Raw genomic sequence first — 13928 nt, 5'->3', positions numbered from 1 at the left:
CTTCCTTCCTTCCTTCCTTCCTTCCTTCCTTCCTTCCTTCCTTCCTTTCTTATATGTGTGGTGGCGTTTTTATAGCTAGAATTTGGTAGGAAGGGAATGAAACCTTGGATATATAGCTTGGGACACTTCTTTCCTGTTAAGGGATAAGGATCAAGAGGTAGCTTGTAACCATATGAAGTAATTTTAAGAGGAAGAGAGATTCTGCTAGCACCCAGTTGTGTGGATTGAAAGTCTAGTCTAGGACACTAAGCATTGAGACAATGAGGCCTGCTGTTCAGAGTTCTGGGTACTGGAGGCACCTCTAATTTCAGTGGTATCAGGCAGTGAAATAGCTCTTTCCTTCCTCACTGCTCACATAACAAGATGGCAGACATTTATCCTAAAGTTTTTCTGTTCTAAAAATTTATTCATAATTCCTGAGTAAACGACTACTTTAATAGCAGTTTTGTTGTTTTTCAGTTGTTTTTTCAGTTACATCTGACTCTTCATGATCCCACTCAGGATTTTCTTGGCAAAGATGGTTTGTCATTTCATTCTGTAGCTCATTTACAGATGAGGAAACTGAGGCAAACAGGGTTAAGTGACTTGCCCAGGGTCACACAGCTAGGAAGGTGTCTGAGGCTAGATTTGAAGAGAGGAAGATGAGTCTTCCTAACTTCAGGTCTGGCAACCTATCTACCATGCTACCAAGCCCCCTTAACAGAAGCTTTAGACAAATATGATCATAATCCCTTTAATTTTTTCATTATTTGTAAAGAAGAAGATTATAAAAAAGTGGGCTAGTGATCTTAGTGTACAGGTGAAAATGAATTATTGACTTATTTGGATACCAACTTAGGGCTCAGGAATGATATGAAAGAAAACAACTGATTTATTAATTTTCACAAATGGACCCAAATAGGTAAACTTGGATCTTGGGATTTTGCTCTTAGAAGAAAGTGAATCAGTTGCCATAGCTTTCTGATATGAGGCTGGTTTGTTAGGCCATGTTGCTATCTCCATTGCTTCCCCCATTGCCCAGAAAAAAATCTCTCTATGGGTTGGAGTCTGACTAGGTAGTAGTTCATGCCTGATGGTGATAATAAAGGAATATCTGGACCAAGAGAGTGATGTCTGCCAAAGGTCAGGGGAGACAGCGAGTACTCTTCCTTTTTGTTGTTGCATTCAATCAAATAAATCTCCAAATCCTTACAGTACACCATGCTATACTTGCAAACTCTTTGCTCTTGCTATGCCAAGTTCCTGTATTCTCCTTTTCTTCCTTTGCCTCTTTAAAAGGACAATCTAGAATAGTTTCCAAAACAGAGCTTTTAGAATAAATTTCATCTTAGAATCACATTTTCCATTATTCATACATCAGATAATTTAGAATTATACATTGCATTACCTATATCCCAATTATAAACAAAATCAGAAGCGTCATTCAATTTAAATGCTCATAAGACCATTTCTTTCTTTTCACCTCTGTATATGTGCTGGGTGACATTATCTTTCAGAAAGGAATCATTTGTTCAGCTACCTGGAGTTTTTCATCTTTTGGAAGTTATTTGAAATGTACAACCAGAGAATATAGAAATGACCTTAGTGGGTGATTTGTCTTGTGCCTCCCACCATGTTTGTGTTATCATTAAAGAGTGTCCTCTGATCTGCTCCCACCTATTTCAACTCATTATCTCAGCACCTGCAAGAACTCTGGACTCTCAGTAGCAGGGCATTTTGGCTTATGGCAAACCATGAACTGATGTGGGAAAAAAATGGCATTCTATGAATTGTTCAACTCCACCTGCAGTGGAGGCCTGCATGGGTTATATATATATCACACTGATGATTCTTTCATTTTCTGTACCCTGTTCTTTGTGTTTTACTCAGAAATTAGAGTCCTAAGATAATTTACAGGAAAATCAGGACATTTCATACTTATAGATGGCTCTCTTTAAAGGGGTGACCTGCTTGAGCTGCATGAAGAGTTGTAACTTTACAGATAATGTCCAGATTTGGTTGATCTAAATATATTCTGACATCCAGGTTCCCTTGGCCCTCTAGCATGCTGTTTTCTGGAATGCTTTTCAAAGACATATTGAAATCATCATAATGGTTCTGTGTACCACATTTGAATGTTGCATTTGTCTCAGGAAGGTAAGTGGTATAGTGAGATAAAGTCCTAGACTTGGCTGGTGTCAGAAAGATCTGAGTTTGAATCCTGTTTTGGATGGTAGTTTGTTGACCTTGAATAATTCATTTAACTTACTGAGTTTCATTTTCCTCTTCTTTAAAAAGAGGAATTCCCTTCTGGCTTTAAATCAATGATCCTATGAACTGACTCAGAATAGCAAAATGGTCCCAGGAAAATCTTTTGTCTTTGGCTTGCCAGTGTTTTGCAAAGTGTCTGGCACATAGCAGATATTTATAAATGCTTATTGATTGGTTCAGTAGCAGCAATCATTTTCTGAAGACTTCATTATTTTTCTTCCTTTGAAAGGGGAGGTTTTCCTCCCTCCGACCTGCTTCAGGACAAGCACCAGAACCACTACTATCACCGCTACACACACTTGGTTGTCTATAGGCCCGACTATTTTATTACCTCATTACTGAGAAGACATTGCATGAACTGACCATTCTGGAACCAAATTTTACCCCAGATGAAACAGTATTAAAATCAAAGAAACTAAGTCCAGAAAAAAACAACAAAACAACCAACCCCAAACATAGCAGGTGAGGCTGTGATTCTTAGAGCATAACTTGGTAGAACTAGTCTGCAGTAGGGCCCCACAGGTGTTTCCTCTCACTTCCTCCTTCCACCCCCCAACAAATTAAACTTGTTCTTGAGGGAGATAATGGAGTGCTCTAGAATGATCCTTTGTGCAACTATCAAACTTGTGTAGAGAGAGAAGCAGTGACTTTGCAAAGGCACACAGACTGAAATAGAAAGAGATATATTAGAACAAAAAAGACTTCTTTACATACTCTTCCCATGGGTGGGATATACAGGGATACAGTATTATTCCCTGTTACACTGGGAAAATAAAGGGTGACAGGGATTGTTATACATTTTGCAATTTGAAAAAAATACACATATACTGGAGAGTAGAAGCATTTTTTTTCAGAATTTATTTATAGTTTTCAACATTCATTTCCACAAGATTTTGAATTCTACATTTTCTCCCCATCTCTCCCCTACCCCCCACCCCAAGATGGCAAGAATACTGATTTATGTGTGTCCTTCCTCCAGTGTGTCCTCTCATATACCTCCCCATTCCTCCCCTTCTCCCCTCCCCCTTACTTTCTTGTAGGGCAAGATGGATTTCTATACCCCATTGCTTTTATATCTTTGTAATGGGAATAGGAATTTGAAGATCTTCCCTGCCCCTTAATAAGCCTAAGGGAATTTGAAGACCTTCCCTGCTTTGAAGATAAGCCTGTGTCTGAAGGGTGGAGCAGAGCCCACAGGAAGCTGGGAGTCAGAGCTAGACTAGACGACTGGAAGAGAGAATGCTCAGGCAAGGAGTTAAATAGGCTCATGAGTAAATATTGATCTATTATTGGTTTGTGGGAAGGCTAAAGGATGCTGTGGCTTTCTGTGTTGTTATGGCTTATTAACTTCTTTACTACTATGATGGAATCAGCTTACTGGTTTTGGAATTTGGTTTTCTGGTGTCTAAATAAATGCTTTGCTTCTGTCCTCTAAATGGAGATTTTGTTATATTTTGTGATGGAATGCCAAATGGGAATATTTACAGTCATGGTGTTTATCATGACTGTGGGTGCTATAAATATTGCATTGGCACAGAATCTTATTTCCCAGTTGAATGTAAAAACAATTTTTAACATTTGTTTTTAAAACTTTGAGTTCTAGATTCTCTCCCTTCTTCCCTCATCACCCACCCCCCCTGAGAAGACAAGCAATTCCATATAGGTTGTACATGTGTAGTTATGCAAAACATTTCCCTAGTAGTCATATTGTGAAAGACTAACTATATTTCCCTCCATCTTATCCTGCCCCCCATTTATTCTATTTTCTCTTTTGACCCTGTCCCTTTTCAAAAGTGTTTTCTTCTGACTACTCCCTCCCCCAATCTTCCCTCCCTTCTATCATCCTCCCCTCTTATCCCTTTCCCCCCTACTTTTCTGTAGGGTAAGATACCCAACTGAGTGTTTATGTTATTCTCTCCTTAAGCCAAATCCAATGAAAGTCAGGTTGACTCATTCTGTTTCACCTCCCTTCTCTTTCCCTCCATTGTAACAGTTTTCTCTTGCCTCTTTTATGTGAGATAATTTAGCCTATTCTATCTCTCCCTTTCTCCTTCTCCCACTATATTATTCTCTCACCTCTTAATTTTATTTTTTAGATATCATCCCTTCATATTAACTCACCTTGTGCCCTCTGTCTATGTATATATGTATACACATACATACACACATATGCACATATATACACATACATATATGTGTGTGTATGTGTGTGTTCCCTTCAATTATCCTAATACTGAGAAAAGTCTCATGAGTTACAAATATCTTTCCATGTAGGAATGTAAACAGTTTAACTTTCATAAGTTCCTTATGATTTCTCTTTCCTGTTTACCCTTTCATGCTTCTCTTGCTTCTTGTATTTGAAAGTCAAATTTTTTGTTCAGCTCTGGTCTTTTCAACAAGAATGCTTGAAGGTCTTCTATTTCATTGAATGCCCATATTTTCCTCTGAAGTATTATACTCAGTCTTGCTGGGTTGGTGATTCTTGGTTTTAATCTTAGCTCCTTTGACCTCTGGGATATCATATTCTAAGCCTTAATTAAGATCCCTTAATGTAGAATCTGCTAGATCTTGTGTTATCCTGATTGTATTTCCACAAGTCAACTTGTTTCTTCCTGACTACTTGTAATTTTTTCTCCTTGACAAGGGAACTCTGGAATTTGGCTATAATAGTCCTAGGAGTTTTCTTTTTGGGATCTTTTTCAAGAGGTGATTGGTGGATTCTTTCAATTTCAATATTACCCTCTGGTTCTAGAATATCAGGATAGTTTTCCTTGATAATTCCTTGAAAGATGATATGTAGGCTTTTTTTTTATCATGACTTTCAGGCAGCCCAATAATTTTTAAATTATCTCTCCTCGATCTATTTTCCAGGTCAGTTGTTTTTCTGACAAGATGTTTCACATTGTATCCTATTTTTTCATTCTTTTGGATCTGTTTTATATCTTGTTTTCTCATATTAGCTTCCATTTGCTTCATTCTAGTTTTGAACTGAGGGCCTCCTGACTCCATGGCTGGTGCTTTATTTACTGTGCCACCTACCTGTCTCCAAGAGAATGTAAATTCTAATCTCTGAAATTTTTTTTTGTTTTAGTTTTTTTCTCTTGTTTTTTTTTTTTTTTTCTTTTTTGGAGGGGTAAGGCAGGGCAATTGGGGTTAAGTGACTTGCCTAAGGTCACATGGTTAGTATGTCAAATGTCTGAGGCTGGATTTGAACTCAGGTCCTTCTGACTCCAGGGCTGGTGCTCTATTCACTACATCACCTAGCCGCTCCCTTCATTCTAATTTTGAAGGAATTATTTTCTTTAGTGAGCTTTTGAACTTCCTTTTCCATCTGGTCAATTTTGCCTTTTAAGGCATTCTCCTCATTGGCTTTTTGGACCTCTTTTGCCAATTGAGATAGCCTATTTTTTAAGGTATTACTTTCTTCAGTATTTTTTTGGGTCTCCTTTAGCAAGCTGTTGATTTGCTTTTCATGATTTTCTTGCATCACTGTCATTTCCTTTCCCCATTTTTTCTCTATGTCTCTTACCTGATTTTTAAAATCCTTTTTAAGCTCCTCCATGGCCTGGGACCAATTCACATTTTTCTTGGAGTCTTTTGATGCAGGAGTTTTGACTTTGTTGTCTTCTTCTGCTTCTATGTTTTGATCTTCTTTGTCACAAAAGAAATATTCTATAATCTGATGTTTTTTTCCTCTATTTGCTCATTTTTTCCAGCCAATTACTTGACTTTTGAGCTCTTTGCCATGGTAGAACTCTGCTTCCTGAGTGGAGAGTACTGTGTCCCAAATTTCTGGGGTTTCACACAGCTGTTGTCAGAGCTACTTCTAGGCACCTGCCTCAGAACTGTGAGGAGAACTGCCTCTCCACAGCTGCTACAAGCTCTGCTATGCCAGTGATCTTCTTCACCCCAGGTCTGCCACCCAAGACTGTGACCCCGATCCAAGCAGCGCAAAGCAGGAGAATCCTGCCTCGGCACCAGCAGAGAGATTCCTGAAATTGCCCTCTGATCAGCCGCTTTGTCCTCCTACCATCTGTGGGCATGGAGCTCCAGAAGTAGTACTGCTGCTGCTGCCCTCGCAGCCACCACCACCTATACCACCCTGAGGGCTGGGGCCAGGCTGCTCTCTTCTCTCACCCAAGTCCAACATAGTTTTCCCACTGACCTTTTACTTTGTCTTTTGAGTTTGTGGGTTGAGAAGTCTGGAAACTGCTGCAACTGCCGGTAATTCAATCCTCAGAGATCTGCTCTGGCCTGATTTGTGCCAGTGCGGTCCTCCTGAGACTGAACTCTAGTCCCAATCTGGCGTGATGGATCCTTCCTGTTGGCCTGCCAGGCTGTCTTCAGCTGGAGTTTTGTTTTACTCTGTCATTTTGTGGATTCTATAACTCTAAAATTTGTTTGGAGTCATTTTTTACAGGTATTGGAGATAATTGGGAGATGAACTCAATCAGGTTCCTGCCTTGACTCTGCCCCCTAGAAGCAGTTTTCTTGTTGCTGCTTCTTCTTTTTTGGAAAATTACTAACATCTATTGATGTTGCTTTAGTTCCCTGCTCTATTTAAAATTTTGTGTATTTACAGCTAAACCTCAGCTTCCTCCATGAACCTTTTCTCATTATGGAGTATGTGCACAATCATACAATATAGACTTTACCTGATGATCTTGTTATTGTTGTGGTTTTTTATTACTAAAACTAAATACACAATAAGAAAAGAAAAAGAAACATATTATAAACTTATATATTGAAACAAATACAAAATAAGAAAAGAAAAAAAGCATTTTGTGCACAGCAGAACATAAGAGAGTATTCAAAATACATAGCAATAAATTTCCATTTCAAAATTCCATTTCTTGTTGCTGCTTCTTGAGAAAGGTGATTTTATCTTTTCTTGCTCTTGCTAATGTCTAGTTTGGGATGGGCTATGTTATACATTTCACCTCCCCTTCCATTAAACCTTATCTCCTCTTCTTTTTATCTATAAGGCTTAAAAAGAATTTTGGAAGATGCTTTCTACCCTCTTGTTACCAGAGCTCTCTTACTTTTTCTAAGTCATGGAGAGACTTAGAAACCTTTTGTCTGCCTATCCAGGAATTTTAATGTACAGTAGTAAGAACACTTCAACAAGGTCTAAGGAATAGATCTTTATTCCTCTGTCCAATCTTCCTAAGACTCTTGCAATGTAAGTTGCAGTCTCCATATCTGTTTCCAGTAGTCTATCTGTATAGCTTTCTCTTTCATGGACCTTACGTCTGATCATCCCTCTTTTATATATAGTCAATCCTCAACTTAACTTTTACTTTTGAGTGCCAGTCTGTGTCTTCAGACAGTGGTGACGAAAGTCTCAGCAACCTCTCCCCTGGTTTTCAAAGAGTGGCCAAGGTAGAGAGGTTTATAGCAATATAGTGTATAGTGCAATGCTTTCACGCTGCCATTTGGTAAGTTTCAGGATAAAAACATTTTAGTTTTAAGAATTTCATTTGCTATACAGTATTTTTTTAAAATTTTTAATTAATTTGCTTGTTTCCTTTTAGTTTACAGGATTCAATTCCACAATTCCTTGAGTTTCACATTTTGTTCCCCTCCCTCCCCTTCCCCCCATGGCGGCATATAGTCAAGTATAGGATCTGTAAATACTTTCACATTATACATTAGTCAGGTTATAAAGACGGATTGTATCAGATGGAATGAAAAATGGTAAAGAAGACATAAAGCCAAACAAGGGAAGGAAAAAGATCAGGTGTTTTGCTTCCACCTGGATATAAACTCAGTTCTTTCTAGTTCTTTCTCTAGAGGAACATATTTCTCTCCATCATGAGTCTTTTGGGATTGACTTATATCACTGCATTGCTGAGAAGAGTCTAGTCTATCAAAGTTGGTCATCACACATATGTTGTGTCTGTAATTGTGTACAAATTTCTCCTGGTTCTACTCTTCTTGCTCAGCTTCAGTTTGTATAAGCCTCTCCAGGTAAATATGAAGACCGTCTGCTCCTCGTTTCTTATAGCATGATAGTATTCCATAACATGCATACACCACAACTTGTTCAGCCATTCCCCAATTTATGGGCACCCCCTTAATTTCCAATTCTTTGCCACCACAAAAAGAGCTGCTATAAACATTTTTGTACATTGCTATACAGTATTTAAAGTACTATAGATTTCAAGTGTTATGAAAAGTGAATATTGTCTGAAATAAATTTTTTAACAATTGATATGTTAGCACAGGTTACAATTCTAGGGAATTCTAAATGAGAAAAAAATTTTATATGTTAGTAATTTTATTTTGTGTACTATATTTTATGGGTTATTTCATGGTTACTATGTTGAGAAAAGTATATATTATCAGAATTAATGTTTTATTATAAAGAGTTGTATGCAAAAAAAGTGTGTTTTTAACAATCCCTAGTGAAAAATTGCATTTCTTGCTCTAACACCTTATTTCCCATAGGTTCAGTGTATCAAAATTTGTATTTTTGACTTTTGTTCCATTTTTTAGGAATGTTATAACCCTGCAAAACTTGAGAATTGACTGTCTATGTCTTCTCTGTCTAACTATGCTGATAATTTACTATTAGAAATTATTAAAGTTAATTTCCTAATACAAAGTAGCTATTTGAGCTCATTCTAATTTTCATAATTATTTATATTCTTATCCATAAGCTAATTAATATACCCCCAATAGTATCAATGGAGATTTTATTTCTATATGCTTACTAAGGCAGGCAATTCACCCTAGCTGATCAACAAAGTAGCCTGAGGGAAAAATAAGAGATAGCATATGCCAGGTAAGTCAAATCACTAGTAACCCCTTGACCACCATCTACTTTCTGACCCTAATGGGGACAACCTAAGATCCTGAGCCTGAGAGACTTGGAAATATCAGTGCCTCACAAACAACCAGATCTGATTTTAGCTTAGCCTCCATGCCATTATTGAGGGGAGAAATCATTGGGGAAAGGGGCCCACTTTCCTTATCACCACCAGAAACAATTGTAGACCAATTGCCCCCAACAGGCAGATAGTCATAGGAGTCCTGGGAGGGGCAGAATCTCCCAGATCATCAGTTCTTGCTGCCAGCCTAGCCCTCCTAAGCTATTATCTGGAGAAACAACTTCTACCAAGAAGAGTCTGGTTATCTTGCCAGCTGTTAACTGCCTTCCATATACAGGGCAGACAAGCCAGACTAGCTGTAGCAACAAGGTACCTGAGGAGGAGAAAGGAGGCAGTGTGTACCAGGCAAACACAATCACCACCACCACTACTCTGACCTCCCTTCAAACCCTGATGGAGACAGCCCAGGATGCTGAACCCAAAGCCTTGGGAGTGGCAATGCTTCTAGCCCAATGTATTTAGTCATCATCTTGGGAAGCAACGCTTATAGAGATGAATCTAGCAGCTGCTGCTAGAAGAGTGACAGCCAATCACCGCTGAAGACCCAGAAAGGAAAGCTCTAACCATCATAGGAATATGTGTAAAAGAAACACTCGTCCCTTTCTGACTCCAATACCTGAACTAAAAATTAAGCAGAAAATACATTTATTATGGTCTGTGTGTTTATGGTTTCCTTTGTCTAAGGGATATCTCTTAGGACTCATACTTAGGAGGGTTTATTTTGTTAGGAATTACTTGACTTTTGTTGACATAGTATTGAGAAGAGAGGGGACGGGGGGGAGAATAAGCATTTATATAGCACTTATGTGCTAGGTATTGTACTTTACAAATATTATCTAATTTGATATTTACAACAACTCTGGGAAGTATGGACTATTATTATTCCCATTTTACAGTTGAGGAAACAGGTAAACAGAGGTTAAGTGACATGTCCAAGGTCACACAGCTAGTGTTTGTGGATGCTGTCCTGGGATTATAGAATCATAAATCTAGCTGGGAAAGGATCTCAGAGGCCATCAAGTTCAACCCCTTTATTTTACAGATTAGGAGATTCAGGTTGATTAAGTGACTTTTCCAGGGTCACTCAGAAAGTAGCAGTGCTGGCATCTGAACTCAGATCCTGTTGCTCCAAGTTTAAAAGTCTTTTGTTTGTCTCAGTTCATTGCAGATGATTTGGGATTTAGGGCCTTACACGGTGATATGGAGGAGGATGAGGAGTACTTGGAGTAAGGAGGATTTGAATCTGAATTCTGCTTCCCATATTTATTAGCTTTATGATCCTGGGCAAGTGACTTAACCCCACTCATCCCCAATTTCCTTATTTGTAAAGTGGGGATCACAAAAGCACCTATTTCACATTAAGATAATGTATGTAAAGTGCTTTGTAAACTCTAATGTAGTCTATAAATGTTAGCTATTATTATTTTTAACTCATAAGAGATATACCAACTAGTGACACCAAAAGCAATAGCATGCCACATTTATGCTTTGACTTGCATGACAGAGGGAATGAGGTCCAAAACAGAGATGCCTGGGTATGGGCAGGGGTTCAGCAAGCAGAACCAAGGAAAGGAAATCATCCCATCCCCCCACTCCTTCCCCAAAGGGGGCTATCAAGGACTGATGGAAGCAGGGAGGCTATCAAGGAGACAACTGGATTTCCCTGGAACATTGCTGAGATGATAATCAGGTTGTAGCTTGCAGGTTTTGTCAATTTTCCAGTTCTGAGAGTACCTATATCTTTTGTCTTTAATTAATCAATGCAGCCCATGGCAACATTTGACCTACCATTGCCCCAGTGCATAAGAGGGGGATTTATGTACTGAGTCAGAAACAACAGGGGAGAGGCAGAGACTCACTCACACCCAGGCACTTCTCATTGATTTCCCATCTCTGATGTCATAGGCAACAAGGTGGGATTGGCCAGTGAGCAGAGAGCATGGACGTTTCCAATATGGAAGCTCCTTGCAATCCATGATTCTAGAAAAGGGACAGAACAGAGCAGAGATGCCAGGCTAGGGAGGTGTTAGGAATTGTAGAGCACAGGTAATTTTCCACAAGAAACCCTGAGTCCAGAAAATGGTAGAGGTTTTCCAGACTACTAAATGGACTGCAAACTGACTTTTAACAGAATCATTTCTGGGCCCAGAGTGAATGGGGCACTCACCTTTTCCTGGTAAGTGGCCCCCAGCTCAGGAACTTGACTTAGTCCTCAAGAGAGGCCTTTAGAGAGTGGTCTAAAACTCTTTGACCCTTCATATACCTGATGGGTTACTTGTGTTTGGACCCCAGCCCAGACTATTTGTTTTTAATCCCAGTAGATCACCCAATTAACTTGACATTTCTTTCACTGTGGCATCTGGCCCACCCTAGACTACTCATTACTCCTCAATCCCATCCAGATCTCTTAACTGCCCCTTTTTTATATAAGCATCAGTTGGATCCTCATTAGTTCCCCCAAGGAACTTTGCGGATTCTATTGGTATCACAATAAACTTTGTCATTTGACTGGAAGTTGTTTTGAGTGTGTGAATTCATTCCAGGCAGCTCTGCCTTGTACCCTGACTTTTTGACATTTCAGCATTTCTAGCAATGCAAACTGCTTCATATCTACCCTTGAGCCTTGGAGAATAATTTACAATTTAGGTGTGGCTTTCATCTAGATTCTTTCCAAAAGTGAGAAGAAAGCTACTCGATTTAGAATGTAGATCAATCATATAACAGCTATTTATTTTCTTCATGAAAAGAAAAGCACTCCTCCCCTCCAAATTTTAAATCAATAAGTCAGCATTTATCACTACTTGTCAGGCACTGTGCTAAGGGCTGAATGTCCAAATAAAAAGCAAAAAATCCTTGCTTACATTCTCATGCTGCTGGTGGTGGTAGTGGTGGGGACAACATATATAAATCAGAATATTCAAGATAAATGTAGAATAGGTAGAAGATACGTATGTCACTAGTAGTGGTGTTGTGGGGACCAGGAAAGCTCTCCTAAAGGAATTCTACTTGAGTTGGATTTTAAATGCAGCCAGGATTCTACAAGTCAGAAGTTGGGAGGGTAAGCATTTCAGACATGGGGTTGTTTTTCCTCTGTTTTTGAAGAAGAACTTGACATCAGGAAGGTGATGCCATGAAATGCAAATGAATTGGATTTAAGTAAAGAAGGGCTGTGCAAAGTCACCAGCCTCACTTTCTCCTTCAGAGCCATCTGAGTCCAGTGGCAAGGTTCTTGATCAAAGTTCAGGATCTCGGGAGGTGACTCTGAATGCAGTGGGAGAGCTTGGTCTTTTTAAGCTAAGGTCTTTAACAACTGTGGGTTGCAAAGCCCATTCAGTGAGTGATTAAGTCTTGGTGAAGATATAAGGCAGAGAATGGCCTCTTTTACCTAGTCAAAAAAAACAAAATCAATCAGGGAGGTGAAGACCCTTAGGGTTTCTGGCCAAAACAGAAATATTTGATATTTATATTCACTCTGAGTCAATCAGGGCCCAAACAATGACCAAGTAGGGCTTGGCCTGGGACTTATAGTAGGGAAATGACCTTTACAAAGGTACAAGGATGGGGGGTGAAGTATTGCACAAAAGGGTTAGCAAATAGGATCATATGACTGAACCAATGCCTATAGTCATTACAGTATGTTAAAGCATACTCAGAAGAGATAGCCTCAGAAGAGATCTGGGTTCAAATTTTACCTCTGACCCTTTCTTGTGTGACTTTGGGCAAATCACTTAAACTCTTCCCATTTATAAATTCTGGATGATGATAAAATCTGGAGGACTTGTCTCACAGAATTGTGAGAATCAAAAAGAATAATGTGTGTAAAGAATTTTACAAACCTTAAATTGCAGTAGATAAAAGTTAGCTATTGTAAAATCTGTACAATGATTTTTGAAGAAAATATTTTTCAAAATACATCCTGGACTTCAGTATTTCCCTTGGGGTTATGCCCAAGTCTTCTTGAGTTTGTAACAAGATTATGTTCTCTAATCCCTTATCTCAGCCACCAGTTAAAACTAAGCCTCCCAGGGAACCTCAAAGGACCAGATTTCAGATAAACTAGTCTAAGATCAAGGAGCATAAATAAAGAGTACTTGTAGCAGGAATGCCTTAGGACATTAACAGTCATAGAATCAGAACCCTCGTGCTAGTGTGACTTAGGTATAGGTTGCATGTGACTATACTTTGGGTCTACTGCAGTAGTGCAAACAGCCCAAATAGTCTGGAGTATTACTTTCCATATCAGTACAAAAGGGCAGGTTGTCACTATATTAATTATCCAAAGAGGGAGTGTGATATTTGCTTTTTCCAGCAGGTGGTACTATACTCAAGCAATGAACATAGTTATTCTGTTAGAGTTACTCTGATGTAGTATCCTTACTGGCCACTGAAGGGTGCTTAGAGAAAAAATATTCTCTATGCAATTCCTTCTGGTAGTATTGGTCAGGTTCTGAATTTAAGGAAGAGAATGAAAAGAAAACATTATTAAGAAATATAGGGAAAAAGAAAAGAAAGAAAAACCCATGGTTCACTTTTACCCTGTATCTGTGATTTTCCCTCAGTTTGAACAATAACCACATTCATAGAACAGAATCTTTCAATTTACTGAGGTGATATAGTTTATTGGACAGAGAAGAAATTAGAACAGAAATATACCAAAATCTCCTATCCGTAACACATATTCTGAAAACTTTTCCCACAATTGTAGATTTTGGAAAGAGGATAAGGGGTGGGGGGAGAGAGAGAGAGACAGAGAGAGAGAAAGAGAGACACAGAGAGAGAGAGAGA

The sequence above is a fragment of the Petaurus breviceps genome, unplaced genomic scaffold, assembly GCF_028583685.1.
Source record: "Petaurus breviceps papuanus isolate PSGF00001 unplaced genomic scaffold, PetGlider_PUasm1.0 76, whole genome shotgun sequence".
Taxonomy (NCBI): Eukaryota; Metazoa; Chordata; class Mammalia; order Diprotodontia; family Petauridae; genus Petaurus; species Petaurus breviceps.
The sequence above is the reverse complement of the archived record's forward strand: the minus strand, read 5'-3'. Positions refer to the sequence as shown.